This window comes from Anopheles coluzzii (genome assembly GCF_943734685.1).
Source record: "Anopheles coluzzii chromosome X unlocalized genomic scaffold, AcolN3 X_unloc_23, whole genome shotgun sequence".
Classification (NCBI taxonomy): Eukaryota; Metazoa; Arthropoda; class Insecta; order Diptera; family Culicidae; genus Anopheles; species Anopheles coluzzii.
Genome location: NW_026054451.1, coordinates 25,001 through 30,000, shown reverse-complemented (window position 1 = coordinate 30,000; position 5,000 = coordinate 25,001).

Here is a 5,000-nt window from a genome sequence, read left to right as displayed (position 1 = left end):
ACCAAATCCTAGAATCGTACAAGCAGTGTGTACAAACATAAACATTAACGCGTTCGCTCGGGCTGCGCCGTCCGTGTTGAACACAAATGCGGGTGATTATATGAGTGGATGGACAAAAACATGCGTGGCGAAGACAATTTTCTGCACGATGTGCACATAGCTCATTTCGTCGTCCCGGGCGAATGGAAAAACACAAAAATCTCGAGTATCTTTCTAGGTTTCTGTTATAAAAGGGCAGGCCAAAAGGTGACCGGTTGAGATGAGCATTTTAAGCATGCAAGCACTTAATTGCAACTTTTCCTACAAAAACTAGGTACGTACACGTAGATTGTATCAACATGGACATCCATGATTGCGTACGCCCGGGCTGCGCCCTCCGTGTTGTACTTTCCCTGATTGGTACACAATTTTGGTGCAAGTGTACCAACATCGACATCTATGAACGCGTACGCTCGAGCTGCACCCTCCGTCTTGTACTTTCCCTGATCGGTACACAGTTTTGGTGCACGGCTATCCCGAAAGGCAACTTGTACCAACATCGACATCCATGAACGCGTACGTAGCGTACTTTCCCTGATCGGTACACAATGTTGGTGCACGGCATAGGAAATGGGCTTAAAATGGTCAAACTCAATCCATTTCCACTAAAGATAGTCAATAACAGCTGTGCCGATGAAGTAGGGCACGATGCAAGTCAATGTTATTTAATGAATTACATGTTCACCATACATTTCAGTACAAAATTGCTCGGTCAGACCTACAAAGTGCTATATCTCGAATACTAAACGTCGCAGATGGGTGTCGTAGAACAATTTTAAGTTCGTCTAACGATTCTACATCCGATTCTGGATAGTGGTTTTTCGACCACTTTTCAACATTTTGTGACACCCCGAACCTAGGGGCAGCTCCCTAGCTTTTTTCAAAAATGTGCACCGAACGGGCCAGAGAGCTCGAGTAGTCGAAAATTTTTTTTTTGCTAAAACCCCTCAAAACGTGTCAGGAACGCACCCTAGATGATGAAAAGTGCAACCAGAACGTCAATCGACAACATGCCCGGGGATACAAATTTGCTCTACGCGTCCCTAGGTAGGGTACTTTTTCATACAAACATCAAAGTGTACGGTGCACACAGTGCGCGGAACAAAAATTGCTCGGTCAGACCTAGGACGGGCCATATCTCGAATACTAAACGTCGCAGATGGGTGTCGTAGAACAATTTTAAGTTCGTCTAACGATTCTACATCCGATTCTGGATAGTGGTTTTTCGACCACTTTTCAACATTTTGTGACACCCCGAACCTAGGGGCAGCTCCCTAGCTTTTTTCAAAAATGTGCACCGAACGGGCCAGAGAGCTCGAGTAGTCGAAAATTTTTTTTTTGCTAAAACCCCTCAAAACGTGTCAGGAACGCACCCTAGATGATGAAAAGTGCAACCAGAACGTCAATCGACAACATGCCCGGGGGTACAAATTTGCTCTACGCGTCCCTAGGTAGGGTACTTTTTCATACAAACATCAAAGTGTACGGTGCACAAAGTGCGCGGAACAAAAATTGCTCGGTCAGACCTAGGACGGGCCATATCTCGAATACTAAACGTCGCAGATGGGTGTCGTAGAACAATTTTAAGTTCGTCTAACGATTCTACATCCGATTCTGGATAGTGGTTTTTCGACCACTTTTCAACATTTTGTGACACCCCGAACCTAGGGGCAGCTCCCTAGCTTTTTTCAAAAATGTGCACCGAACGGGCCAGAGAGCTCGAGTAGTCGAAAAATTTTTTTTTGCTAAAACCCCTAAAAACGTGTCAGGAACGCACCCTAGATGATGAAAAGTGCAACCAGAATGTCAATCGACAACATTCCCGGGGGTACAAATTTGCTCTACGCGTCCCTAGGTAGGGTACTTTTTCATACAAACATCAAAGTGTACGGTGCACAAAGTGCGCGGAACAAAAATTGCTCGGTCAGACCTAGGACGGGCCATATCTCGAATACTAAACGTCGCAGATGGGTGTCGTAGAACAATTTTAAGTTCGTCTAACGATTCTACATCCGATTCTGGATAGTGGTTTTTCGACCACTTTTCAACATTTTGTGACACCCCGAACCTAGGGGCAGCTCCCTAGCTTTTTTCAAAAATGTGCACCGAACGGGCCAGAGAGCTCGAGTAGTCGAAAAATTTTTTTTTGCTAAAACCCCTAAAAACGTGTCAGGAACGCACCCTAGATGATGAAAAGTGCAACCAGAATGTCAATCGACAACATTCCCGGGGGTACAAATTTGCTCTACGCGTCCCTAGGTAGGGTACTTTTTCATACAAACATCAAAGTGTACGGTGCACACAGTGCGCGGAACAAAAATTGCTCGGTCAGACCTAGGACGGGCCATATCTCGAATACTAAACGTCGCAGATGGGTGTCGTAGAACAATTTTAAGTTCGTCTAACGATTCTACATCCGATTCTGGATAGTGGTTTTTCGACCACTTTTCAACATTTTGTGACACCCCGAACCTAGGGGCAGCTCCCTAGCTTTTTTCAAAAATGTGCACCGAACGGGCCAGAGAGCTCGAGTAGTCGAAAATTTTTTTTTTGCTAAAACCCCTCAAAACGTGTCAGGAACGCACCCTAGATGATGAAAAGTGCAACCAGAACGTCAATCGACAACATGCCCGGGGGTACAAATTTGCTCTACGCGTCCCTAGGTAGGGTACTTTTTCATACAAACATCAAAGTGTACGGTGCACAAAGTGCGCGGAACAAAAATTGCTCGGTCAGACCTAGGACGGGCCATATCTCGAATACTAAACGTCGCAGATGGGTGTCGTAGAACAATTTTAAGTTCGTCTAACGATTCTACATCCGATTCTGGATAGTGGTTTTTCGACCACTTTTCAACATTTTGTGACACCCCGAACCTAGGGGCAGCTCCCTAGCTTTTTTCAAAAATGTGCACCGAACGGGCCAGAGAGCTCGAGTAGTCGAAAAATTTTTTTTTGCTAAAACCCCTCAAAACGTGTCAGGAACGCACCCTAGATGATGAAAAGTGAAACCAGAACGTGAAACGACAACTTTGTTGGGGGTACCCTTTTTACTCTACGGGCCACTAGCTTAGGCGCGCCAACAGCGCTTTCCTCTCGGGTTCCCATTTTTTGCCCTCCTGGGATTATGATCATTTACTCATTGCCTACTATAGGGAAGGTACCTTGCTCCGAGGTCAAAAATGAAGATTTCACCAAATCGTAGTTTTAACCTCTATTTAGTCGTAGGAGCATGGTTTGCAGTGTCCGTGGGTCATATAAGCCCCCGTTTGGGTCATACGTCCCCTCCCCGATGAAAATCGTCATATGACTATAGGCCGAACTTATGAAGCAAAAGTGGTGTCTGGTGGGTTCTGCCGATGATCTTAACCTATGATTTTGAGTTTCCACTCTTTCAAAACGTTTCCTGGAGCAGTACATCACGGGTCTACGGACCCAAAGACTTCGTTGCGATGGTTTCAAGCATAAAAGTTGTAACAGTTAAGGGTTTTTAATACGCGTATATTAAATCATTGCTTGAAACTAAGCTTCGTTGTCTTTAAACTCTGCAAGACCAATCGAACTTCTTAGGGAAACTCGAAGCATTCACGCTAAGCTGGTGGTGCAGGGCACATAGCGTGATGAAACCGGGTTTCCCTAACCAATGTGGCATATTTTTTCCCTGAGAGTGAAGCTCAGACCCACGTAGGGGAGAGCGAAGTGGAACTTTAATGTTCAATGCAGCAAATGTTCGCCATGCGGATAAACAAGTTGGAATAGTTCAATGTAGTGTAATGCAAACACGAATCGCAAATAACGATACGGGACCCAGAAGCAATTCTGCGGATCCCTCGGGGAGTGGTGAGTTGATATAAATTAGAGGTGAAAGTCCAAGTTGTTCGAGCTCCGGCTCGGCAGCCGATACGAGGTTCCTGTTGAGCTTGTTTGTACATCGCGCAGAGGCGCCGTTCGGTTCTAGCAATGATTCCCGCCACCATGTTCCATGCGTGCAGAGATCCGTTAGAGCTCGTTCAATGTGTCCCGCCGTGATTACGAAAAAGTCCAACAGTTGACTTAGTTGGGTGTGCGTCAAGTAATCGCGCAGAGATGCCGATCGGTTCCTAGCAATGTTTCCCGTCACAAGGTGGTATTGGCACCTGTGCAGAGTGGCCGTTAGCAATGTCTCCCGTATCACGGTGGTGTACCATCACTAGTGCAGAGTGACCGCTAGCAATGTCTCCCGTCACAAGGTGGTAGCCCAGAAGTGCAGAGAAGCCGCTGTAGCAAAGTCTCCCGTATCACGTTGGAGTTCTTCCACTAGTGCAGAGAGATCGCTGAACCGTTCAATGTGTCCCGTCGTGGTGTGCTTGTACCGAGCACGTAGGATACACCTTGCTTTGTTGGTTTGGGATAGGAGTGGTCGCGCAACTGCCTCCACGCCGCAGAGTGCCAGTTCGGATTGAAGGTCAACTTTAGCCGTTCAATGCATCAGTCGGTGGGTGTTCAGATGGCATCACAACTTCCCCTAGGTGCTCAAGTTGGCTGGGTTGTAAAACATGTACACATGCGCAGAGTATCGTGCGTACTAGCAAAGTCTCCCGTCACGGTGGTTACGAATGAGTTCCATGCAGTGCAGAGCGATCGTTAGTGCGTGCAATGTACCAGTCGATGTGTCGTACCGGCATACAACCCCGCTTAGAGGCCCGTCGCTCGAAGAGGACAAGAAAGAGTGCGCAGAGTGCCGTACCGGCATAGCAATGTCTCCAGACATACGTTGGGACACCCGACGCAGTGCAGAGAGATCCGCTAGCCGTGTGCAATGCATCCGACGTTGCCTGCTTGTGCAGTCTATCGAGTGGCGCCAACGGACGCTCTGGCGTCGCAGAACAAATCTCGGTGGTCACGGGGGACTTGCGCCTCGCGTGATCAAGAGTGTAGTTCGTGTTCAAGCAATTGACTCGAATTCTGGTTGATCCTACCAGT